General features: G+C 47.7%; 1 protein-coding gene across 3 annotated transcripts in view; it reads left to right on the top strand.

Annotated features, from left to right (window-relative positions):
• Positions 1–1177: 1177 nt before the first annotated feature.
• cntfr (ciliary neurotrophic factor receptor) overlaps positions 1178–27393 on the top strand; it is a 74783-nt gene continuing 48567 nt past the window's right edge. Inside the window, exons 1-2 of one of the 3 annotated variants that reach the window (XM_077621934.1) lie at positions 1179–1507; positions 16982–17100. The gene's annotated coding sequence lies outside the window, so the exon portion shown is untranslated. Of the gene's footprint in view, positions 1508–11673; positions 12098–16981; positions 17101–27393 lie in introns of those variants that run through there. The other 2 variants (XM_077621935.1, XM_077621936.1) reach the window with 2 other exon arrangements.

Raw genomic sequence — 27393 nt, 5'->3', positions numbered from 1 at the left:
GATTTCATCCATTCGTCCTTGGCGCCGCTTGGTAAATGGAATCTGTGACAAGAATCCCTCATTAAGAGAGGCATAGCTGTTAGTATTCCAGGTGAGTTGCCCAAAAATACTTTGGGCTGCAATTGTCACATGATCCAAATCCATCGTGAGGTCTTCCACTTTCAAACTATATGGAGTCGAGTGCGGGATTTTTTCATTCCGTTCCATGACCAAATATGTAGACATATATTTTACATCCTTGAGCGAGCATTTGGTGTGCGCAAGAAATATAGTTGCTCAGTATAGAGTGTGCCAATGTAAGTGATCCTGATTGATTGAAATGATCAGCTGACTGGAGAAAATACTTGAGCAAGCTTCTTTCATTTCTTTCTTTGATGATGATGTTGATTATCGCAAGGCAACGTGCCAGAGAAAGTTCAAGGCACTTGCCAGTGACTCAAATGACTTTTTCAATTCAAATATTTACCAGTAAAGAGCAACTCATTCAGTGGCTATGTTGGAAAATAGAATTTCTTTTGGGGGAATTGACTCAAGGCATTCAGCATTATGGAAAAGGGTTGGGCTTCTCAGCGTTTGGAGATCCCTAATCTGCTTGTCTTTATTTGGGTTCCCCCATTGCCAAAACACCATTCCAAATCCTTCTCATCTAAAAAAAACACCAGCGTAAGCGCTTACCTATATATAACACTATCATTGTGGTAATTCCTTTGACTGAAATGTTGGGAACAATTCATGTGAAAACAAAGTGTACCTGTCCAGCGGCAACACCTGACGTGTGCTTTGTTTTTGTTATTGTTGTTGTTTCTTAAATGCGTGCTAGCAGAAATGCAGCAAAAGCCGCTCTGCAGCTGAAGGTCAATTTTAAAAGGTTTCCATTAGCCAAAAGGTCAGCGCTCCCAGGTGGAAAGCGCCGCTCCGCCGAAGACGCCCAAACACACCACGCGCTACCGTTATTTTCTTGGCGCGTCATCATGGCGGCTGCTTCCGACTTGGAAATAGCCACAGAAGGCCGGCTTGTTGACCCACGTTTCAGATTGTGTCAATTTAGTATGTGCGTGCGTGGACTGCTTCTTACACTACTGTTCGCAGTGGATAGGGGGTGCACTGTGGACGTGAATTGTGTGGAAAGCGAGAGAGTGAGAGAGAGTGAGAGAGAGAGTGAGAGACTGTGTGTGTGTGTCAGTAATGTATTCCTGTCTGTGGTCACATGGGGCAGAGCAGTCAGTGTGTTTAAAACAGCCTGAGCTTGCTGGCTCACTCGAAGCAAGGCAAGACGCAGAGATAGATGCGCACGTCCTTTCTCTCTTCCACGCCAGCGCATACACACATACACGCACGCACACACAACACACACACACACGGACGGACGGACACACACGCTGGCAGCAACTTTCCTCCATCTATCGGACTGACACGGTACACGCCCCTTGCCACACTGGAGGAAGAGGAAGAGGATAAGGAGTGACAGACAGATCAGGAAAAGCAGGCAATAAAGACCAGCTTTCCAGTGAGTAGACCATTGATTTTTTGGGGGGGGCTTTTTTACTCTTTGGATTTTTATCTACTACGTGTACTCGCTGCCGTGCTTTGTGGCCGCCAGAGACTTGCCTGAATGGGAATGAATGGGAAAGAAAGGAGAGATTGAGATGGAGATGGAGATGGAGATGGAGATGGGATGCCGGCTGGCGGCTTGGAAGGCTGGCGCAGCCCCGGGGAACGTCTCCATCAATCCGTCTCTCCGCCCGCCCGCCCGCCCGCGGGGGCTAACGCTCTTAATTAGCAGCGTGCGCTTGGAATGAAAGGAATGTCGTTGCATCCAGCCCCACTGACAGAACCACTGACCGTGTGTGTGTGTGTCTACGTGCGCCTGTCTCGTCAGCTGACCGGGTGCTTGATTGATTTGCCTTCATGGAAATTCTCAGATGGGAAAACGGACGCCGATCCGCCCGACGTCAAGCCCCCCGAGAGCTCCGCCTCGGTCATCTTCCCCAAGCCAAACTCTTCCGCCTCTTTGCTGTTGCTTCTCATTGACCAGCTTTCCTTACTTGCCATTGTCCGTTTTTAGGAAACGCCATGCACGGTGCGAATCCCGCACTTTTGTAGAAAAGCGCGAGAGAGGATTCAAGAGTTGTGAAGAAGAGAGGAGTTGGTGGAAGGGTGAGAGAGAGAGAGAGAGAGAAAGTGGAAAGGCTGGTGGTTGGGCGGGGGGTGCAAAGAATAAGCTGACACTAGCTAGGACAATTAGCCCAGGGAGCGCGTCCTGGGGTGCTATTGGGAGAGGGGCTTTGGGCACGGGGTCACGGGATGCCTTGACCCCTCCGCCGGACAGCTAGGCCAGGGAGCCATTATTACAGCCTGATTGATTCGAGCCCGGCGGAAATCTCTTTTCTCCTCACTTCTCCCGGCAGAAAGACCAGCGCCTTTTGGCTTGCCAAAATGACCGTGGCGCATTTTGGGGGTCAGCGAGGGCCTCCGATTTATTTCGTTTACCGGCGGCGACAATTGGAGCGATGCTCTGACCGTTGGCGGATGTGAAAGCGCAGCAATTAAAATCCTTTCCGTCTTTGCCCTCCACTTTTTGGTTGTATTATTGTGTCTCCATCCCCTTTGGCTGCTTTAATCTGGTTGCTCCCATCTTTCCCCAAGCCTGGCTGGCCACCTTCCTCCTCCTCCTCCTCCTCCTGCTTCTCCTCCTCCTCCTCCTCCTCCTCCTCCTCCTCCTCCTGTGTCTCCGCCTCCTCTTCTCTAGGCTGGGAGTTTAGCGCGGTGTTTAGCCCAGCTCACGGCTGATCAAAGCGAGACATGTCAGACTAGGCTTAACCCAGGCGCTCCCAATGGAGCAGCGTTTTCATGCCTTGTTGGTGGTGGGCGGGGCTCCGATCACTTTCTTTTTTCCCGCAAAGTCTCTTTGTCGGAATTTTTATTTTTTTACCTTTTTTTTGCTATTCATTCAGATGTCTGAAATGGTTCAAGGATGAAACAGCCAGATTCCTTTTTTTATTGGGAATGTGAAGTGACTGTAACTGGAGACAGAAAGGTCGCCCATAAGAAGCCCTCTCCAAACGTCCATGCATCCATGATAGACGTCCTCTGGCGTATGTAGAAATGGAGGCCCGAGTCCATAAATGCCAGGCATTTTCAGGCTGCTGCAATACGCGGTGACTACAAATTGGAAGCTGCTGTATTCCTGACATTTTGGCCATGGAGAGCCAGGGCCTTTACTGGGAAAATGTCATCAAAAAGACACTATCATGAGGTATAACATCTATCCATTTTCCACACCTGACGAGTCTCGGTGGGGAGACCTTTTCAGATGAAATAGCACCAAATAAACTCGGCGGAAAGTCACTGCAATGCGTCCACGGTCTCGACTAACAAGGAATAAAATGGCGCCTAGCCGCATCAAAGATCCGTGACGTGAAAGTGCGATTTCTGTCGGGAGCAAAACTCCAAGCGGCGGCAAACACGGACGCCCACGCCACTCGCGCTTTGCTTTTAACTAAATACACCGTAGGGCTTGAAAACATGACAAGATTTTACTGTGAATTGGCCCCAATTAAGGCGCTTGACAGGAGCAACGCGCCGCCGTTTCCTTCCTTCGCCCTGAGCCGGTCGGTACAAAGGGTCGTCGACGCTAAGTCTCATTATCGTAGGAGTCGGAGCCAGAAGTGCCGGAGCGAAAAATCCAAGGACGTCGACATGTACAATTAATTGTTTTGGAAAAGAAAACAGAGCCGAAAAGACATTTTCAAAGGTTTGCGGTGATCGTTTTCAGTATAAAATGATTTCTTGGTCATTGATTGCCTACTATTTAAGTGGCAAATTCAAAATCCAAAGGGATTTCAAGTTCCACCGTAAAGTGCGCACGCCAATAAATAGTCCTTAAAAGATTGAAATGTAATAAAAATGAAGTGAGTTAAAAACAGTGATTAGAGTGGAACAGCGTTTTGTTTAGCTAACTGTCCCTTAGCAATCCTCTCAGCATGTACGCAATTATAGTGCCACACTTAACCGGAATAGACGGGGGTGTTTTTTTTCAGCCCACTGTGAAGGTTTATTAGCAATGTCTCCTTTGATGCTTACTTTGCACGCTTGATTATGGCTGAAAAGGGGAAGGAAGGAGGGAGGGAGTGAGCGAGCGGGTCGCCCATGACAGGAAGTGACTCTAATGATATTAACAACATCCTTTACATTGTGGCCGCTGTTCGCAGGGCTTGCTAAGGGAAAAAAAAAAGAAAAAAAGGGGGCAGTTATGGTCCCAAAGTCAGGGAAAATGGTCTTATCAAAGTGATTTGGTAGGCAACAGATGGCATTTGGCATAAACAAATTTAAAAAAGCGTGAGGCAAGCGACTTGCAGGCTTCATCATACATAAGCTGAGCTGTAGCGTTTCATCAATCAACCTAATCATCACTTCACCACTCTTCACATCCATTGGCTTGGTTTCTACGACGAGAGGAAGAGCGAGCGAGCGAGCCGGCCGGTCACTCGGCATTGACGAGCCATGCGTAAATCCCATTGATTATTCCAAAGGTGCTCTTTTGGCCAAGCTGCCGTGGCATTAAAATCCGCTTTTCATCTGCGTCTGCTGACAGCCACATCAGATGGCGGCGTCTGGAATGCTAAGCAGGACAAATATGCGCCGCCTCCGTCAATGAAGCCCCAAATTCAAGGCTAGCATCTCTTTTGTCCCCCAAAATATATCTTTTGACAAGGTGACAAGGCCTAACTACTTAACGAGCGAAAAAAGCTTTTTCTTGCACTGGAATAGTCGAGTTATGGGAAACTTTCATTTGAAAAAATCTATTTTGCCATGAGAGTTGAACATTGGGAAGATTTGGACACTTCATCGCTCCATCATCTTCCTCTTTGTCAAACTCGCTCGGTTGTTAAGATTTCGGTTTGTAAGCTCCGGAAGCCAAATTGAATATGAAAAGACTGCGTGTGAAAAGCCACCACGGCACCAAATTCAAGCAAATTCCTTGGCGCCATCTGTTCTTCTCGTAGGAGATATGCTTTTGAATTGTTTGATGCATCTCCCTCGCCACCACCCAGCCTTTTTTTGCCACCTTCTGTTCCTCGTCGTCCCATTTCTCCAGCGCCGCTGTTGTTTCAATCAAAGCGGAATGGCTTTGACGTGACAGTGGCGTGTGGCCATCGTCTCCCCGTTGGACTTTAAAAACATGTCAAATAGACCAGTGGTGCTCATTCGGCCGGCGGCTTGCGGCCAAGCCGAGCCGGTGGAATGGAATCTGGCTTGAGCCAAAATAGTTCATCTCATTTGAATTTGGGGCTGAAAAAAATCAAAGCGTCCTGCCACAGCTCCTTTGCGTTCATTCTATTTGTGGGAGCCGCATTTCAAATCCAATCCGGCCATCACGCGGGTGCCCAGAAGCGCCATGACGGCAGGGCGGCACGGCGGCATGGCGGCAGTCACACACACACAGTCCCTCCAGATGTAACATTTACAGCTCCATCTGTCCTCTGATTGCTCTCTGCAGCGGTGCAAAACCGACACCCCCCCTTGCCTTTTCTTTATTTGTTTGCCAAATAAATGTTATTTGAGTTGTACCGGACGGCACGGACTCCTAAATTCCCAGCGGTGGCAACGCACGCATGTTTTTTTACACGAATACACGGAACGGCGTGCGCGTTGGAGGGCACCTGGCATGCTATGCTAGCACGCGATCAATGGATTAGGTTTCATCGCAAAGGCATCAGGAACAGGGAGCCAATTTCCTGTCACGCATTCAGCTTTCCCAAGCCCGTGACAAATTTATGTATTATTGTTCATGGATTTTTTACGGCCCCGCACACACACACACACACACACACACACACACACACACACTGGCGCTTCTCTCCGAGTTGGACAAATATTGAACGGGTTCCAGAGATTTGTGTTCGTTCGAGGCTAGACAAGAAAGATGAGAGGAATGTAATCATGTTGCTGTTTGCCCTTCTTTGGGGCGGCCAACTTTTATTCAAGGACTTTTCAAACTTTTCCCATTTCGCGCACAAGACGACAACCATTTTCTTATCATTTCTTTTTTCAGTCATGAAAGTTCAAGTGAAGTCGTGGATGAGTAAATGGCATCAACCAAAATAGCAGGAATTTGCAATGCATTGAAGAACGATTATTTGCGGCTCATGTCCTCTTAAAGTGTTTTTTTTTCTTTTTTTTCTCCTGAAGGCAAAGTCATGCATTGTGATTTGGATGCGTGTCGTTGGCTCCGCATTCCAAAAACATGCACGGTCGGGTAATTGAAGACTCGGGTGTGAATGGTTGTCTATTTGTGGCCGGCGTCGACTCCGTAGCGTCGGCGCGCTCCGTCGCCCAAAGTCGCTGGGATGCCAACGTCAATGGCTCCGCCTCCTCTTCCTTATTTCAAGAGGAAACACAGCAGTGTACAAAATGATGAATGTCATTGGAGAGCTTTTGCAACTATAGTCTTGAATCACGGGGCTCTTGATAGGAGTTGAAGACTTTTTTTTTCTTCCCCTCATCTAACCATGTCATTTGATCATTGTGCTTTGCGTTTATGTCAGAGGATGAGTGGCACCAAGCAAATGTGGACAAACTGTTTCGAGCAAAGTGCATATGGGACCCATTAAATGCAGTAGCCGGCCCTATTTCTCCATTACCGCACGGGATTTACTTGAACATATCCTAGCTTGGAATTTCCACCTTTCGCCGGGGCCGTATGAAATTTGAGCCTGCCCCTTAACGAGCTCGGTAATGTTATAACAATCACAAAATGGAGCTCTTTATGCAATAAAGACATGCCGTGACTACCCGGCCGGGCGGGCCGGGTGAGGGGAAAAGCGCTGTGACTTTAAGGCCGCCTCACTGGGACGAGCGTCACCAAACGCTTCACACTTTTCCAAATCCGTTGCGGTGAATCCGTCGCCAAGTGATTTTCTTAGAAGCGTTTCTTAATGTCTCGCCAATACACGGCGGCGTTGCAAAGTTCCCCCGCCAGGGACTCATGGATGGGCAAGCGGTCTAGACAGAAAAGTTTTGAAAAACTTTGGGATTTGTGCTGCTAAAAGGAGGATGGCGTCACTCTCCGCTGGGCTTGAGTGGCACTGGCCTTGGTTTGCACTCCATTCTGCAGGGCTCTTCATTAAAATAATCCCACTTTTTTTGTGAAGCAAGAGCAGCAACGTTAAATCCAAAGTAAATGAACACGTCACGCACGGCCTTGTCTAAGAACGCCGCCGACTAAGAGTTCACCAGCGACTTTATTTCATTTATAATTGCTTGGGAGTCCAATTTATGAGAGGGACTACATTTGACAGGGCCTGCATGCAGAGCTGAATTTTAGAAAGAGCAATGACCGCCGCCGCCGCCGCTGCTTAAAGATGTTTTTTTTTTTGCCATGGTCGTAGCGGTTCTGCCGAATCCTTCCCTCTCGCAAAACCTTCTCTTGCGGCTAATTGAGTTGAAAAGGAAAAACAGGAAACGTACGGGAGCTCCAAGTTGTTTGCCGTCGGTTAAATTTAGATGGGAGCGCGGAGACGTCTCCTCTTGAAATATGTAACGTTAGCTTGAAATGAATTGGCGAGGACACGACGGAGCGGGAGCGCTTTTTGGGTTTCATTGTCGTGATGCTGAGCTCCTGGCTTGCTCGCTTGCTCGCTTGCTCGCCCCCTCATCTCAGGAGACAAAAAAACAAAACAAAAAAAGCAAGGCCCACGTGAGACACGGAGAACATTTAATTATTTACATTAGCGGTGGGCGTACGGGTTGCCGGCAATCGCGGCCTATCACATCAGCCACTAGGCTTCTTTTTTTCTTCCCTTTTCGGAGCCGTACTCGTTTGACGACATCGTGACGAGGAGGCCCACGTTTTTAAAAACGTTTTTTTTTCTTCAGCAAGAGGCAACGCATGCGTGAATTCACTGACGAAACGGGAAACTTCAACGCCCGGCCGGCGTCGCCGATTCGCTGGTCTAACGGCATTGGGTGGACTGACTCCTTGCCGTTTTACGGCTCTCGGAGGTCTCTATGAAATATTCCGGCCGCTCTCCTACGGGGAGCGCATAATTAGAAGGCGCTGAAGCGCGACTATGACACAAGGGTCCCCCCCCCCCCCCCCTTGCGCTCCCTCATCTGTTTGGACAAGCTGGCTTGAAGACTGTAAAACATCTTTATGGTCAGCAAGATACACCAACCTTAAATGCCCTGGATTACCTTTGGCTAGATAGCAGGAAAATGAGGGGGAGGTGCTAAAGGTGCTTAAAGGTGGCCAGATGGATGCGCTGAACGATGAGGGACGCCAAAGTGGAAAGAAAGAGTTTGAACTGGCTCACTTTCAAATCACCGCTAGTAAAAGAATCCTTCAAAAATTGTTGGGGAATAGTATCTGGGTTTGGAATGCCATTTTGGGGGATAATAGTCTTTCAAAAATGGTGGAGTGATAGCATCTGGGTTTGGGATGCGATTCTTTTGGATGGCGACTTTTGCCGTGACTTTGTTGACGGCGTACCCGGACAGCTCGGTGCACTTGACCGTGCTGTGACTAGCTCATTATATTGTGCTGACCGCTTGTACGTATTAGCAAAGGACGCCAAAGCCTCTGGGACACTTGGCGCCATCACGGCCCGCGTGCAGCCGGCCCTTCCTCGGCGCGAGGAATTCCCATCTCCTCGCGTGTGGCCGTGGTGGCTCAAGAATCAATGGATATCCTGCAGCCCAGGCTGGCAATTAACAGGGACGCTTTGGGATGAGCGTCCAATCTTTGGATTGCTTCTAGTTGCCTTTACGGCGAGAAAGCGGGGAATAAAAAATTCAATCTCCGACCCAGACACGGGGCCAAAGTAATCAAGGTACATTAGGATGGTCATGGCTTTTATATTATCAATGTAATAGTCTTCATCTTCTACGGGATTCGCCACTTATTGGAGGGCGACGGACTATTGATCGACAAGCGTCCTGTGCGAGGATGACACCAAAAATGCTCCAATGAACCGTGTGCGGTCGATTGGTCGCCGGTGTTTTGGTCGCCGTCTTTTGGTCGCCGTCTTTTGGTCGCCGTCTTTTGGTCGCCGTCTTTTGGTCGCCGTCTTTTGGTCGCCCGAACCGCAACAACGGGCGACCAAAAGACCGACAACCAAAAGACCGCTGACAAAACAAGGTAAAACAACACGGTCTACGCATGAATAAAAGGCAACAATGGCCATGATCAGTTTCACTGAGCCGACGTGTGAGTGTAGAAGAGTTTGTATGTACTACATGCGCTGTCCCTTTAAGAAGCGACGTCCATCAGGGTCTTAGCAAGTTCTCCAACAGAAAACAATAAAAGTCCGGGAAATTTGGAGCTTTTCTTTAGCCTAATAATTAATACGGCATTAAGTATGACTACATAGTAATTTGCAGTTTGTATTTAGGGAATTTGAGCAATGATTTAAATGGTAATTATCACTTACCTTCCGGGCGACCAAAAGACCGGCGACCAATCGACTGTGTACCCAATGAACAGGTTGAGCTAAAATTGAGTTTTGGGGTTAATCCACCAGTTAGAACTAGAACTCCAATTGTATTGGGTGTCGGTCATTTGTGGACATCGGGGTTCTCCAATGAGTTCCCACTCAGGTTGCCGAGCGGCGGGCCCAATTTGTTCCATTGGAGCAAAACGTTTGCTTTTGAATTCCTGTATTGATCGACGTTGTTTGTAGGTGTGACAGCTAAGTTGTAAGGATGAGTCAGTCCATTTCCCCAAACTCCAGCCATTCCAATGTTGACCTCAATTCAAAACGCCAGTGATCTTCGGCCAGGAGGTCCAAAAGAGCCGTGTTCTTTGGCCAAAGGATGCACGGCGTTTGTTGGTTTATTCACGTCTGACGTGACGTGTCGACGGCGCGTGTCTGACGGTCACAGATAAGGCGGCGGCGGCTATCTTATGGGACTGGAGCCACCTATCCCCAGCCCCGACAAGCCTCGGGTGCGTCGGGGCAATTTTCACCTCAATTTCATGCCATTTTGCTAACCGTCACTCTGGGCTAGTGCCTTACTCCTTCTCCAAGGCACTTTTTGTCTAGCTCTCCTCCTCCTCCTCCTCCTCCTCCTCCGTTTGTGGCTCAATCCCAAACTTCCGCTTGGTTGAAGCTCTGTTTTTTGTTGTTGTACGTATTGATTCACTTGACCTTGCACGTGTCGCTCCCAACTTTTGGAATATTGTTTCTTTTCTGTCCTCAAAAGCAATGAAAGGTTTCAATATTGTCACCAGCTAACCCATGCTTTAGACTTGCAGTAGTCGTTTCAAGAAACAAAAATACTAACGCATATATTCAGGCGCCTGTCAACTGTCAGGGCATTTTACGTATCACTTAATGTATGGATTATTCTCATCGGTCTGTGGCTAGAGCATCCTACGGCCAATGATGGGGAATTGCCACTCTCACGTTGTACTTTTGCGTCTTTATCTCCCGCGTCGTACTTTGCCTCGTTCGTTAGAGATTCAGTGCTTTATCCCAAAATAATTGTGCCTTTCCAGCAATACCTCACACACGCTACAATAGTTCTGACTGTCTACCAAAGAATAAAGATTAGAGCGGATTCCGCCACTTCACGTCGCTGAATGCCGAATGTGTAATTAGAAACTCATCTACTTTAATCCGCTCTTTACTTTGCTTCTATAAATGTAGGTCTTGGTTCTTTTCCCTCGCTATTTCGATTTTTTTTTTCCCTCCGCCAAATGGTACGTTCACCATGAATAATTTGAGTCTGGCTAACGAACGGCGTCAGGCTTTACGCCGGGCACCCCACGGAAGGCCGGGGGATTCGTTTTTGCTGATTTGCTTGTTTGTTTTGTGTCGGCACGTCCTTTTTCTGCTCTTTGCGCGTATGACCTCTTTGTGTCTGGTCATTGGAGGATTGAAGAAGCGCTGAGCTGGAAAAATTTCACTGTGGATCTGAAGGATGTAAACAAGATGAATATGAATGTGCCCATGCTGGAATAGCATTAATTGCGAGGAGTGATGGAGATGGACTTTTTTTTGTCTTATGTAGTATACGGACGGGTTGATGTTGAAAGCCCTGTGGTCATTAATAGGGGTGGGGAAGGAGGAGGAGGGGGGGGGGGGGGCTGTTATGATTTCCCAGCTTTGGAAACAAATATGATGGAATCAAATCTCAATTTAAAATGAATAGCATCTTATTGCCATTTTAAATGTGAATAAGGTTGGTGGAGGGTTTTCCCAGTGCCATTCAAACATGGTTGTTTTTCAATGAAAAAGTGCAGAACAAATCAAATACGACATGGTAACCCAACGACTCTAGTCTAAGCAAACAAACACACAGGTAGCAATTTGTTGTGAAGTTTGGCAAGCTTTTCACTCGATGACCAAGTGAAGACAAGTTTGTGGGTTACAATCTATTTTGACCACCCAAAACCTTCTAAAATGTCCCAATTTTAGGGATCGAGCCTCCTTAAGATCTTCTGCTTAAATGCCACTGTAATGGAGTGATGCTCATCTTTTCCATTCATCGGCTTTGTGACAGGCGCTGGCCATCACGCGTGTGCACGTGTGCGTGCGAGCGTGCGTGCGTGCGTGCGTGCGTGCGTGCGAGCATGCGTGCATGCGTGTCAGTACCTGCACGCGCGCGTGCTCCCAGACAGCGTGAACAACGTCGAGTCTAGTAATTGGCTCACCTGTCCGAGGCTCCGGACGGACGGAAAGAAAACAGAAAACAGAAAACAGAAAACAGGAAGCAAAAAGGCAATGAAGACTTGACTCATTTGGCAACCTACCTTTGGACTACGCCATTCTTTCGAGATTAAATATTACCAAGAACATATAAATACTCCTGGAACAATTCCAATCCAATATTGACAGCAAGGTGGTTCACCAAGGAAAGGGGGAAATTTCAACTCATTTTTTTATTTGTTTGTTTTGGTGAGCCCTTGAAAAGTAGAGGGCTAAACTCGACATTTCGCAGCGTATTTCGGGATAAACGCGTTGATAGTACGAGGGAGATGCTCGCCGTTGGGGCAAAAGGACAACAACATATAATGAATGAACAATAATAACCACTGTGGTGTGGCGTCTGTTCAACTGGGTGAAGACGTTTGGACTCGCGTGTCATCTCCAAGGTAATATATCTTTTTTTATATTAGTCTCCAAGGTAATATATTTGCTTAAATATAATTAGGTTTTCCTGGAAAAAAAAACACTACAGAACGGATACAAAGCTATAAACACCGGCAAATGAATATCAAACATGACATATCCACTAAGACAGGGGTAGGGAACCTATGGCTCGGGAGCCATATGTGGCTCTTCTGATGGGTGCATGTGGCTCTTCGCTAACCTGTGAGGTAAAATATGTATTTAAACCGCTGGTGACAGAGCCGAGTCCTGAATGCACCAATAGGAGCGTCACGTCAGCACTATGTCGTTGACAGCACCTCTAACTTGAATCATCTTTTTTTTAAATGATATTTTTATTAGACTTTTCTGCATGCATATTTTCATTGGTTAGCAACTGCGCAACAGTGCTGTCAAAAGAATTCATTTAGTACTTTAAGTGGTAAAATGACCCCCAAAAAGTCACATCTCATTTTCACATTTTTACACTTAAATTCTGAGTATGGCTCTCAAAGAAATAAAATGTGAAAATAGGAATTGTTTATGGCTCTCTGTTTCAAAAAGGTTCCCGACCCCTGCACTATCGCACGTATCGGTGCAATTAGGAGCACCTTATACATCTTAAATCTCTAACCCAAAGACAAAGGTCCACAACTGCCAAATTTATGGCAACGACATAGACTGATTAGGGAAACGTCTTTTGGTCTTTCTAATGTCGAGTATAAAATACGCAGGACCAAAAAAAAAATCTCTGTTTACGGTTGAACTGCCCAAGCTGTCAAAAATCACATCTGCTGGCCTCTTTCGGTGTTGCCTTCAGGTTCAGGTTCGCCTGTTTGTGGCCCTGGTGACGCACACGTGTGTCTGTTTCAGCAGTAGCAAGCTCAATCGGGGGGTGTGTATATGTGTGTGTGTGAGGCTAGAGTTCCTCTGTCCAGTCCACATGCCCACACACACACACAGCTGTCCAGTAAATGCCCTGACAGAGTGGACACAGATGTAGCAATATATCCAAATTCCTGGCGGGCCGATGCCATCCCTTCATAATGAGCGCTCAAGACTATAAGGTTACGTACAGGGAAGTCCGGCACCGCCGCAATGCTTTCAACGTGAATGCTGACTCCTTTTTTTTTTTCTTTCCCTGTACGGAATCCCTCTAACAGATGTTCCTCATTAGGTCTTGCCAAAATAATACTTTATTATTGTTTGCATTTTTCATCGGAGGATGAAAATGCTTGCCGGTGCGGTTGGAGCCGATACAACCCACGGAAACTTCAGATTTTGTGTAACGCTGTTGCTTTGTCCTTGGCAAAAAAAAACATCATCAACAACAACAACAACAACAACTCCTTTGCTAAATATAACACAACTTTCAGTTCTCGGTCATCTTGCAGTAAGCCATTGCCACTGACGGCAATTTGAATATGGTTTCCTAAGACTTTCATAAGACCGTCACTATGATGGCAGGACTCCTCATTAGGTGCCAAGCCAAAACATCCATCCATTAACCATTGCTCATTTTTACTTCCCCAGAAAAGGGACTTATCTGTGAAGCATTAAAAAAACCTGTGACTTTACTTGCTTTAATGTTAGTTTCCCGATAAACTTTTGTGTAAACATTTTGCTGTACTTGACTCATCAGCAGTGGAAGCTAACATTCACCACTTCAAAGTCCAACAGACACCTTTTTGTTGCTTTTCTATTTACTTGCTTGATGTACTCCTATTTAAAAATGTATGAGCCAAAGCTTTCACCTTTGTGTTTATTTTGAGGGAGCCGCGTCTCATTTGAAAGCTTTGACTTGTACATACACTGATCACATAAAAAGTTGAATTTCAAAGGATATGCGCCTACTGAAAAAAAATCACATTGAAGCAAAAAAAAAAACCAATGCACTGGAATATTTTGGAGCTTGCAATGCTCAAGTTGCTATCAAAGAAAGGAAAGCCTGACGCTGAACCAAAGTGACTTTGGAGAGAATCGCGCGACTAGCTTAAAGCATTTTTCGCCAAAATGTTTTGCATATCGATTGTACAAGAGTGTGCACCTCGCATGTGTGCGTCTGCGTGGGTGTGTGTGTGTGTGTGTGTGTGTGTGTGTGTGTGTGGTCGGTCGTAATTTGAGGGTGTGTTTTGATCCTCCTCGGTGTCGCCGTCGTCGTCCTTACACCATCTACTTCTCATACGCACACACACTTTATCCTTAAATTGTTTGACTTGGTTCCTATTTTCACTCGTATAAATGTAGAATGTCTTAGAAAATAAATGTGATCTCCATCATTGATCCAATCGAGATTCCAAGACGTCTCATAGCAAGCGTCAGTATTAGTTTGAGTGACCGCGACCTCTGACCTCTGCTCTGTTGAAACTGTAAGGCCACAGAGGGGAAAAAACACATACATAAGTCACACTTGACTATTAGCCTAGTATGGTATTAACCCACACCCATGTTTAGGTATAGTACGCGTGTGTGTGTATATATTTTTTGAGAACAGGTTTCCTAGCTTAAATATGATGGCAATTTGACCATAAAAAATCCCCCCCTAGCTTAAAACAATAGAGTTGCACAGTGATGCTCTTTTACTGGCATCCACTATTCTAAAACAATATGCATCAGCCCTGATTGGAGCTCCTTCCACCATGGAGAGGAGCTATTTGCAATATTTTAGCGCGTGGCATACTATTTGTTTTTCCGTTGTCCATCTCTCTCTGCCCCTTCCTGCTTTATTTGCCTTGCCATATATATATACATACGTATGTGTGTTTATGTGTATATGTATGGAGGGAGAGAGAGAGAGAGAGAGTGTTGTTTACGCCCGCGTCTTGACTGAAAAAGACTCATTGATTTCAAGCAGAGTCCTTTCGTCTAATACACACACACACACACACACACACACACACACACCACACACACCACACACACACGCAAACACACTCTAAGCCTGTCTGCCACGGCACGGCCCCACCCTTGCTTGCTAACGGCTCTAATTGCAATCAATTAGGAAACTTCAGAAGGCTGAAATAAGAGCTGTGACAAGGGGCATCCGCTGAGCTGGCACGCACACACACACACGTAACGTACACACGGGGGGAGTGCAACTCGTGTGTTGGTCGCCGGGATGAGCTCATGCTAATAACGTGATGGACGTGGCCGCGACAGCTGAAAGTCACGTCGTTTTTCACAGCGGGTATCGATCGGTGACAACCCCACCCCCCCCCCTCCTTCCATTTAGCTCCAAGGCTCGCCGGATAGGATAGGGAAGGAAGGCCAGCAACATTTAGGGGAGTGCTCGGAGTCCGCCCGACGGAAATGCGTCCGCTCCTTCTCCCGAAGGACGCTCGCCGTGACGTCAAACGACGCGTCGAGGGCGCCGCTGGGAAGGAGAGGCCTTGCCCGAAGAGAAGGAAGTCCTCCTCCGGGAGGGATTTGGACTTGGCAACATTTGCGAAGCACACTCTCGTGTACCGCTCGCAGTTGCTCGGTGGCTTCGTTCGTTCGCTCGCTCGCTCGTTCGTTCGCCGCCGTTGGCTGAAAGACGTGACTTTATTAAGGGAAGTCTTAAAAGGGATTTGTTTGCTTGTTTACACCGTTGGTCCCGTGTCGTTAGTTATGATGGCTCTGTTTGGCGGAAGAGCTGTGATTTATTGATTTATTTTTCTTGATGTTTTGGGCGACAGGCCTATTGAAAAAGCAGGCTTAAATAAAAGCACTTTGGTCATTCAAAACATTCTTTTTATTCTATTAACATGCTAAAAGACCAATGCTGTCCATTTGTCTTGTACATTGAATCAAAAATATATATTCTGAGTTGCAATAACTTGATTTTACAACACCAAGATGGAAGCTTAAAGGTAGTAAAAAAGCGTATCCTATTGCTTCTGCGTTGTGTAAATCTGCCGGAAAATGGAGTGTGTTATTCTACAGAGCGGAGCTACAGCTTCTGCCGTAATGCACTGAGTAAAACATCATCCTGACCTTTCCTCTTTCTCTAGTTCAACTTGTTTGCATATGTTGAAGTGATTAGTCCCGAGACAACATCTTGGAGACGATCCGGATTCCCTCCGATAGTCTTTTGTCAAGATGCGAGCGAGCAGAAGCTCCTTCCTCTCCTTCCTCTCCTTCCTCTCCTTCCTCCCTCCCTCCCTCCCCCTCGGGGAACACAACAAATAGGATGTTTCTTTCAAAAACGCTCCCACTTGCTAACCGTCTTCTTTGGATGCTCACGTGAAATATTGCATTCGCTGACTTGACCAAATCTTTAGCCTTTGACAGTTAATTAGATGATCTTTTTTTCTTCTAAAGGTGTAACCCAGGCTTTGACTATTTTTAACGACATGTTTTCTAGTCTACGGTCTCATGTTTATCTGTCTTTGCCTCGGGGCTTACAAACCCTTTTATCTTGTCACCCTAATGCATGCGCGTGTGTGTGTGTGTGTGTGTGTGTGTGTGTGTGCGTGTGTGTGTGTGTGTGTGTGTGTGTGTGTGTGTGTGTGTGTGACAGAAGCAAACGAGTAAGCGAGCGAGTATGGGAGATAGCAGGATAGGGAGATGGGAGGATCAATACTGAGACGTCAGGAGGTCTGCTTCTCCCAGGGAGAGTGGGAACAGGACACCCATCAGTGGGCGGAGGAGAAAGCAATCAGGGGGTTGGGGAGGGGGCGGCGGTAAGTCAAGGGGGGGGGGGGGGGGGTTCACTGATGCTGGTGGTGTATGGCGGCTGGACGTAAATGAGGCAAGGGTGGCTCACTTGAGAGCTTACTTGTGTACAGTGGGAGAGTATTAAGGAAGAAAGATGGTCAAGTAGCCATCCATCCATTCATGATTGCGTGCTTCCCTCCTTCCGGTCAGTCATTCATTCATTCATTCTCTCTTTCTCACTCGCCTTGCAGGTGTGTCATCCCCCGCCCCAGCTGAATTTGGCCAGGAGGCAGGCCGGCAGGCAGGCAGGCAGACAGGCAGACACCCCTGAGCTGCTCAGCGCCCAATCAAAGAGACCCAAACAACAAAAGTAAGTCGTGCACTACTGTCACAAATACTGTATGAGTTAGCGAAATCATTCCGTATTTGGGGGGCAATTGACATTGAAAACATTTCAAATATCATTGTTCAGTATGCATGCGATGAAATAGGGTTAGAGCTGGACTAGAGCGCGGCTGGCCGGCATCCACCAATTTGAGGCCCAAAAACCATTTGTCCAAACATTAAATGGCTTTAATTGCACAAGAAAATAGGAGCGGGTCCTTGTCACTTTGAGCGACGTACTTTGACGGCAGCCTTCATGTGAACAAGGTGCTTTCTTTTGGATTGTCAACTAGGTTCCAGGAACTATAGCAAAAAAAGAGAAAGCAGATGTATTTATAACCGTTGTTTTGATGCATCATTCAGGCATTGTAAACATGAAATGGAGAAAGAAGTGAACTTAATTCCTCCAGATCTAAAAGCTTCAACTTGACACGCCTAATGAATATTTAAACCTTGATGACCTTACTCTCCATATGTCAGTAAATGATTCATCTTTCTCATCCCGCATCTCTATTTTTATACCTTTTTGTCTCTTGTCTCACTGTCTATCTTTTTTTTTTTTTTAATCAATTGCCGTCATTCCCCATTTTTCACCTCTTTAATCAAGTCCGAACGACGAAGGCTCGGCACATTTAATGGATGACTACGATTAATGTCGGGGGGGGGGGTCAAGTTTTTCGTTAATTGTTAGTAGATGACGATGCAATTGGACATATGGTCCATTCATATTTGATTTGACTCAAACCTGAAGAAACAACTCCAATAAATCTGTACACGCCAACTATTTTTACAAGAGTTCTTTGAGCTTATTGAATCAAGGGAAGAATTCCTTTCCTTTTCCACATCTTGATCGAATCCACATCACAGGAAAGTCAACTTTGTATTGAGCCTGTCCTGCCTCACAAGGGACAAACATTTGTAGTGAGTCGCTTAGTGACTTGGGGCCAACAACACAACAACCATTGCACAATACGTAGAGCGCCGGGTCACGAGTCCCTCCAAGTACGTGCGTGTGTGTGTGTGTGTGTGTGTGTGAGTTTGGGAGGGATGGAATGAATGCTAGATACCAATTCGCTTTTCAGATGGACTTTTTGGGAGCCGTCTGTACGTTTTAGTTCAAACTATTCCTATTGTGAACTCAACTTGACGTCGAGATCTTTGAACGAGAACGCGGCGGAGGTCGTCAGTATGACGTATGATCGGGCAACGGGCGTTTCATTGGGCGGCGGAAAGCCGGTCGCCGTGAAACCGCAAAATCATCTGCCATTTTGGTCGCGGACGGGCGCCGCTCCTCCTTTTGTGGTCCTGGCGCGCTCTGGTTTTGCTTGGCGGGCGGAACTGGCCGAGACGTGGCTTTTCTTTGATGGGGCGAGTCCATAGAAACTTCCCTTTGACCTACCATACTAAAGAAAATACCTGGGTGCAAAAGGGGTGATTGATTCCGTCTCCTGCGCACCAACAGACACAAGCGGCGCCTTTTCACACGCACGTCTTGGGACTGAGAAGGCTTTATTATGTCAGCCAGGCAGAGGAAATGCAGACGCAGCAAAGGACAGGCCACCCATTGATCCGAGTATAGACTTTCCTGGCTGGCCTCGCCTCGGCTCGGCTGGGCTCTCTCTCTTTCTCTCGCCCTCTCACAGATATCCCGCCACGCCGCCGTCCTTTTTAACCCGTGACCTTCCGCGTCCTCGTTTTGTCGGGACGCTCCACGTTCCGCCTCCTCGTTCTCTCGATCACGGACGGCGGCGTGCCCTCCCGAGACGCCGTTTCTGCCACGCCGTCCGTCTCTTTCTCTTTGCCAGTGTTACAATCTGCCCAAAGAGCACTCCATTTTATTTGCAAGCTCTCTCACCCTTGTCTCTGGAGGGATTTCCTCTCTCCAGGAGGAAAAGGTGGCCCTTTAATCAATGTGTCCTTGGGCGGGGCGCATGGGCCTGCTAGCTTCACCACCATTGGCTGAGTTGAACGCTGGGAAAAAGGAGCTCTCTGAGTACATGATTCTAGAAAACAAATTCATATTTATACTGGATACACTGTATGTGGTCTCCATTAAAAGGCCGCTTTTGCACATATACCCCCTCTTTAAATGAACCCTCTAAGTAAAATGTCCTATTTGACTTTAGCACCGTTTCGCCCGATGCGGAAATGTCAATGATTAGAGTTGAAATGAGTTGAGGGAGGATAAGGACAGTTGCTCTCCATAAAGGTAGCCAGGGACTTTACAAAGTGGATACGACGGGCAGCAAAACAATGGAAGGAGATTCCATTGGGACTCGCTGATGGAAAGGAAAGTGGGAGGATGGTTGCTGCGTCACGATTGGCCACTCGAGGCTCGGAGAAGAAAAGAAAAGGCGATGGACGAGGCCACGCTGGAGTGGCAGCAATTTTCAGTCCCCCCTCAGCAGTGTCCTTCACCCCGACCGTTGTCTCTATCCCACTGGCCAGCCTCACTTCTCACTTCTCTCTGTCTGTCACTTGTCTGTCTCTCTTTCTCAATGACCAGCCTTCCTTTGTGGGCCAGCTCCCTTCCCTTCCCTTCCCTTCCCTTCCCTTCCGCCAGAGGGGCTTTTATGCGAACCATGTGGACCTCCCTAGCGACACGCCGATCTCAATGATTGTGTGCGTGTCGCAAAGGCGCCGACACATCCGTGCGCTCGTGCCCGTCTCCCAACGTGTTTGTTTGCGGTGGGGGTCCACCAAGGTGCCGACACGTCGGTGGTCCGGCTCGACTTCTGACCGCATTCTTGGACCTTGTTGAAAACCCAGCCACATTTTAGAAAGTGAGATCAAGAAGCAAGTGTTTGAGTGGAGGAGAAAAAGATGGACAACTGTTAAAGGAGGACGATAGTGTGGCCATTTTTTTTCAATGGAAATTCATGAGGCTTGTAAAAGAGCATTTGAGTTTGAAATATTGGCCAAGGTTCAATGCAAATGCTACTTTGACTGACAGGCCTTTGTCTTGATGTTAAAGCTACAGAGCGACGACCACTTTACATATGGGCTTTGTAATGTTTCCCCGTCCAATTGTATCTTTACTCTATTGCTAGCGTCCACCGCAGAGGAGACGACTTGGTCGATTTTTGCTCGCAAGTCCAACAATCGGTGCTCATTTTCCTTCCTTCTCCCCGTTGTAAAGTGCAGTATTGTCCATCGTCTTTCATTTCATGCAGGCTACTCAAAACGTGGACGATGACGGACCGAAAACGGCCAGCGAAATGGTCCAAATGCCTGGCTAACGTCGAAAATGTCTGCCGGGGCGCCTTGTTAAAAGTGATGAACGCGTCCTGTCGAGAGAAGACGAAGGGACGCTAGCCATGCAAATGGGATTGTGCGGCGCTCGCTGGCATCCGACTCGGAGGTCGGTGATTAAAAACACATTATGACAAAGAAAACATCTGGTGGCACATCCAAATCCTCGCCCCGACGGCCACGCGGCGCTCTTTCAGCCCGGCGGAACATGCGCGCAAGATTAAAAGTGGGCCACAAAAGTCCAAATGTAGATTAAATGACACTTTTATAGCACGCCGCTAACTGCAAGCAGTCTCTGAGCAATTTGTTTTAATGTCCCAGTGTTTTTGCGCTCTGCTTCCAATAAGCATCAACGCAGAGACTCGGCGGAAAATAGATTTGCTTCCCCAGATTGCGTCCTCTGAAAAGCGTCATGGTATTTTCCCCTTTGTTTATTTTCGTGCTTCCCAAAGTAAATGTTGTCTTGCCTAGTTAGTCCCAAAATGAGCTCGTTAATGTGTACAATTAGAAACGGACAAAGTAGGAGCTCTTTCTCTCCGTTGCTAAATGCCAAAGGACAGCATCTGTGTGCTTGGCGTTGCGTCCATTTTCCCATAAGTCAAGCGAGATGCCATGCCGTGGAGGTCTTTTCTCTCGTTGTCCTCCGGATGGATCTCCGTTTCGGGACCAGGACGTGCTTTGTGACGCCCACGCGTCGCTACAAAAGGATTTTTATCAAGTCATAATGAGATGGCGTTTGGAGTTAGAGAAAGAAAGGCAGAGGCGTATCGGCGAGCAAAGTCATCATTTGAATGTTTTAGCCTTGCAAAGTGAACTCCATTCGAGGAAAAATGACTTGTGCAGTTTAATTAGGCTTTGGCAGCCTTCATAACCCAGATCCTTTTGACTCCGTAGCCTCTACAGCAGGGGTAGGGAACCTATGGCTCGGGAGCCATATGTGGCTCTTCTGATGGGTGCATGTGGCTCATAGCTAACCTGTGAGGTAAAATATGTCTTTAAACCGCTGGTGACAGAGCCGATTCCCGAATGCACCAAAAAGAGCGTCATGTCGGCACTATGGCGCTGATAGTACCTGTAACTTGAATCATCTTTTTTTTTTTTTAATTATATTTTTATTAGACTTTTCTGCATGCATATTTTCATTGGTTAGCAACTGCGCAACAGTGCTGTCAAAATAATTCATTTAGTCCTTTAAAAGTGGTAAAATGCCCCCCCAAAAAGTCACATGTCATTTTCACATTTTTACACTAAAATTCTGAGTATGGCTCTCAAAGAAATAAAATTTGAAAATAGGAATGGTTTATGGCTCTCTGTGTCAAAAAGGTTCCCGACCCCTGCTCTACAGAGATGTGTAAGGACTAATCCTTCTCTTTGGTTTTCGTGTCTTTCTTACTTTTGTCTTTGACAGCAGAAGCTCGCCCCCCGTCTTGTTTTCGGCGAGGAGCGCTCTCCGTTTCGGAAAGCGTGCTCCTCAATTGCTATTGAGGAAAAATCCACGGCAGCCAATCAATGCATATGGATGGCAAAGGCAAAAGCCGGCCTCTCCGTCTTGCGTAAATCCCGCGCCTTCGCCTTTGGTCAGCGCTTGACTTGTTTGCTCATTAGTCGGACGTGGGGGTTTTCTTCCCATGCCCCGCTTGTGCCATGCCGTGTATTTGTGTGTGGCTCATGCAGTAGAGGGGTTAATCCTTCCTCCTTGTTTTTCCATCCATCAGCGCACCTCCTGGGACTTGGCGCCGTACTACTCCTCATTCCGATCGGTGCTTTTTTGGGCCTGCCGGCTTCTCCTTCATTTCTTCTTATTTGCTTCCGATGACCGATAAAGAAGGGTCACAAATACCCTGATGTGAATGGAAGTCTAGGTGTGAAATGGAGTATCTGTCAATCAGTGATAGGCTTAAATGCGGCATCCATTTTTCACCGCAAATTGAATCCCCTCATCCTTCTCTCCAGTTTTCACTAACGATCAACGAGTCAGTGTTTTTTTGTTCCGGATGTACTCATTTGTCTGGATATATGCTGCTCCATTCTCATCCCCTTCCTTCACGAATGTTAGTCCACCTTTTCCTCACTCTCAACTGTTGCTCTTTCTTTGGCTCTGGTCCTCTGCGGACTCCTAAAAGTCTGTAGTGTCGGTCTAATCCCCGAAAGCCGCGTTCTCACACTCTCTTTGTTGGTCAAATCTGACTAATGCCCTCCGTCTCACTCCAGAGCACAGGAGGCCTTTACCTCATGGACACACACACACACACACACACACACACACCGTCTTACTCGCTCGCCCACATACACAGCCGCACTGTGATTTGGTTTAAAATGTTTGTAAACCCTGAACGTAGGCCTTGACTTTAGCCACACGGATTCTCAGTAAAACAGTGGATGCTGGCGGGGATTCCTAAAATGGCCAATGAGAACATTTGAGAATTCCCACAATTCACGAGCCCAGAGGGACAATGTGTGGTGACGGCTTGTGTCTCGTCAGAAACAAGACCGGCCTTTCTTGCGAATGAACAGAGAGTCCTGGTAGCAGAACGGGCTTTTGGTCACGGCTCGCCGAGAGACGGGCTCGTGGCCGACTTTAGTGTGTTCGCTACCCACTTTGCGATGAAAGAATTGGGAGCGTAAAATTGGTGACGAGTCCAAACGATAGCCCGCCTGGCCAAATGACCTCCGTCGGTGACCCCGAAGGTAGAAAAAGCGGCCCGCGTAATGCTCCTCATCTCGCCGAGGCTCACCTCAGAATTAGAGCGGGCGGGATGGTCTTGCGGCTTTGGGGCATTACATGATGTCACCGTCCGTCTAAGTCGGTGAAAGCTCCCTTCTTACAGCAGCCACTTATTTAAATTTTTCAATACGGCGGAGAATGATAGCGCGAAATTGCTCCATTCGGGACCATCACAAGGGCTCCGTCTTTTTCTCCTTTCTACACGTCACGAGGAGTCGTAAAATAATTCGCATAAGTGGCATTTTGCGTACTTGGACTCACTCAAACACTCTGGGGAAAAACAACGCAGATAAATTTCGACTTTGTTTCAATAAGGCAGCCTGGCTTGGAAAAAAATAGAAACAAATACTCTAATACCGTACGATTGTACTACTAAGTGCCTGGTCCTAAAACTGTGTATGTACGTATCAAGCCGCCATTCAGGTTTTCTTGAAATAGCAAAGACCTTCCATGTGAACCATCGTTGCTTTTCATTGATGGATTGATGGAACCCCCGCCGGCATCTCTTGTTGCCGTCGAAACGTCGTTGATGTCGCAAGATGACGCTTTTGAGTGCGTCTGGGGGCGCTTTTCTAATGCTGATGCCTTTTGAGTGCGTGTATCGATGCGGCCGCCCTTGTTGGATGGCCAGGAGCCAATTCACATGAGCTGGACTGTACACAATGCTGACAGTGTTTGTAATAGCAGCCGTTGGAGCGCCTGTTTATGGAGACGGTGCAATGAATCAAGCAAAAACAGAAACAAACAAAAGTCCGTGTTTATCCGTAAGGAACGCTCTTTTCCAAAGGAAATGCATTCTGAAATTTGGAAAAAAAGAACTTCACTCTAAGCCAGGGGTCTCGAACTCAATTTACCTGGGGGCCGCTAGAGGCCGAGTCTGGGTGAGACTGGGCCGCATCAGGATTTCCACAAGAAAAGCACTGATAAAACATTCAGTTCTATGCTGAGAGCAGCGGAGGAGTGTGCGCGCCGAGCGGAGTGATCGGCCTCACGGCTTCTCCTCCGCCCAGCTGATTGGAGGAATGAATGAGTGAGTGAGCGAGGCACTGGACAGCCCGGCCGATGTCCCGCCCTCCAGAGCCGTATACCTCACCGTGATTGGTTCATTCAGCTCCGAACCAAAGTTCCCTCTAATTTTTTGTTGGTCTGAGCAGAAAGACAACCTCCCTGAGCGCACTGAGTACCAGTGTGAGCGACATCATCGGTCCTCGGATGATTCGCCTAAAGACGTTTCGCCGACGGACGTTTGACAGACGGGCAGGTCGCCGAATGGACGTTCCACCGAACGTTCATTCGGCCGAACGGAGGTTTCGCCGAAACGGGATTCGAACGCTCGCCCCGCCGGATCGTGTGTGTACAAGTTTTTCAACCTCGGCCCGCGGGCCATATACGGCCCGTTAGGATTTTTAATCCGGCCCGCCGCCGGTGTTGTCCAAATTATAGTAAAAATCAATGTTCGTCTACCATCAATGGCAGTCCGGGAATAAGCACTCTTGGGCAGGCAGATGTAGCAGAACCGAGCCGTAAAATGACAGCAATCGGGTCAAATCCATCCTAAAACAGCATTTAACGATTAAATACAAATACTGGATGATATCGCGATGGAGGCAAAAAAACGTCTATAGACGTCCATTCGCCAAACGGCTCAAAATGCTCTCAAATTCGGTCAAATCCAGCTGAAAACAGCGTTTAATGATTAAATACAAATACTAGTATTTGTATTTAATCATTAAACTAACAAATACTAGTACGACCTGTCCGTCTGTCAAACGTCCGTCGGCGAAACATCTTTAGGCGAATCATCCGGTCACGACATCATCATTGCTCGCTATCGGCACACCAGTATCACACCTGCCACAAGCAGGTGCATGTCAATGTTCCCTCTAATTTTTCATGTAAAACATGCTGTAAAACAAGAAAAACGTGAGTGGACAGAGCTACTGCCACTGGCTGCCACTTAAACGGCGCCATCATGGGGAAAGAGGAAAAAAAAAAAAAAAAAAAATTAAAAAAAAAAAAAAATCGATCTTTCATATTAAGACGGGGGCCGCAAATTATCGTCCCGCGGGCCGCAGTTGGCCCGCGGGCCGCAAGTTTGAGACCCCTGCTCTAAGCCATCCCTTTTTAAGAAGCATATCATCTATGTTTTAAACGCAGCAGAGATTTTGTTTTGTTTCAAGTTGTAAGAAGATTAGGTTTGGCTGGCCTTGAGAGAAGCATGTGTCCTTGAAAGGAGATAGAAATAATCATTCTGTACATGAATGGTCACTTTAGTAGTGGGTCTCTTCCTACGCTGGCAAAGTGTTCAGCGCTCCAATGCAAATACGGCGTCGACACTCCCATGCGTGGAGGGCTAGGGCCAATGCTGTCCTTACCCCGACGACAGGCTGCCACGAAATTGTCGCTTGAGCGCCGTGGAAACGAGTGTCACCGGCGTCTGAAGGATTTGCCCCAAACGTCTCATTTGTGGAGAAATGACGAGGACCGGGGCCATTTACCGCCCTTTGGCTTCCTTCCTCTACCAAACGTACTGTCGTGATCTCATCACACGGCCGTTGTCCTTCCTTCGCCCTCTGCTCCCGTTTTTTTTTTTAATATGCTACGCTCCGGCTCCGGCGCCGCCGCCGCCGCCGTCATCGGTCTGTGCTTGGCCTCCCACGAATCCTCCCCGTTCCCCTTTTTAATTATTCCCCCACCGTCTGGGAGCGCCCGCCGGCCTGCCGGAAAATCTCCAAATGTGGCTAGCGCTGCCAATTCTCCGAGAAAAGACCTCCATTTGAGCCGCCATGATTAGCAAGCTAGCCACCGGGAGAGGTTTTATGAGAGATTAGGGCTTTACAGCTCCGCTATGAATCACTGTGTTAATTCAATTATTCAAACAATAATTCACTCTACCTTCGGAGCCCTCGGAGAAAATGGCGAGTCTCTCCCAAGATAGGCTCCCGCCGCGCCAGACTCCCAAGCGAGAATCTTTGGAACGCCGGTGTTATTAGGGAGTCAATACGGCAAACAATAGTCCACGTTGAGCTGCGGCATGGCGGTCGAACGGTCTGCCTCGCGGCCCCGAGATCAAGGCTTCCGTGCCTTTGTCCATCCGTCAGAGCTCCGTTTGTAGTTATTGGATGATTTCATTGGACAGAACTCTATTATTGGCCAGATTGTGTTCAGCATGACCAAAGTAAGAGGCCCGATCCCTAAATGTCAGTTCTCATTATAGTGTCGGAAATACTATAACCACCATGGCAAAGCTAATGCGTTTTAGCGAACGGCCGCCACCACGGGCATTTTTTTTCCCACATCCGGACGTCAGCGACGGCTTGGGAAGAGCTGACGCGCGTCACCCGCTGAGCCGTTGCTCATTTCATCGTGGCGCTCTTGAGAAAAAAGCCCCGCTTGGTTCTCGTGTGTGACCTTTTGTGAAAGTTGTTTCAATTCCGGGAATCCATACCTCACCTGGTCCCTCAAAGGAAGAGTCACCAAAGGGCACAATGTGCGGGAGAAGGCGGAAAATGATGAAGGGAATGCTGATGTAGAGCAGAGGAAGTGGATGATCTGAAGTAAGTGGGAGGACTGAGCTGGAGCTGGAGCTGGATTGATTGGCTTGTGCAGGGCAATACAAAGCAAAGCAAAGTAAGGGCTCTTTATTCACACAAGGGAAAATGAAAGGGGCTGCTTGGCTGCCTGGCTGCAAATGCCTCGCCAGCTTGCAATTAAAGACTGTCAACTTGTCAATTAGGAAGATGCAAATCAAACTAGAGCACTAGAACCAAAGGCAGGCAGGGATAAAAAGAAGCCGGAAGTAGCCGAAAGGCCACCGTACGTCAGAGCGCTCGCCTGGGAGGAGCGGCGTCCGAGCGTTGCGTCATTTCGTCTCACGGCCGTCTCAACGCAGTCTGAGTGGAATTTTGAAGCCGACTTGTTGTGCGTGCGTGGGCTACCTATTGAGAATGCCATTTGAGATGTCAATTGCAGCGCCGTCCAAATCGATACAGCCCCATTTCACACTTTGTGTGGTTAAGCTGGCCTCGCATGCCAGAGAGAAAAAGAAGACGGAGGAAAGCAACAGGGCGCCATGAGTAGGTGACTGATGGCCAAACTAATACCGCGAGTACTTTGGTGTGTCGTGCGGCGCTTACGCCGGACGTCACGACGGGCTCGGCGGTCAATCCGAAACCGGCGACATCACGGGCCATTGCAAAAATAGGAAACGGGGCTCCGGCCGCAAACCTTGGACGCCGAGACTAAACCTCTCGGCTACTTAATTCCTCTCCGCCCTTGAGCAGCTCTTGCATCCCGTTATGT

This window comes from Stigmatopora argus, chromosome 16, assembly GCF_051989625.1.
Source record: "Stigmatopora argus isolate UIUO_Sarg chromosome 16, RoL_Sarg_1.0, whole genome shotgun sequence".
Classification (NCBI taxonomy): domain Eukaryota; kingdom Metazoa; phylum Chordata; class Actinopteri; order Syngnathiformes; family Syngnathidae; genus Stigmatopora; species Stigmatopora argus.
Note: the sequence above shows the minus strand (reverse complement) of the source record. Positions and strands in the feature narration are given on the sequence as shown.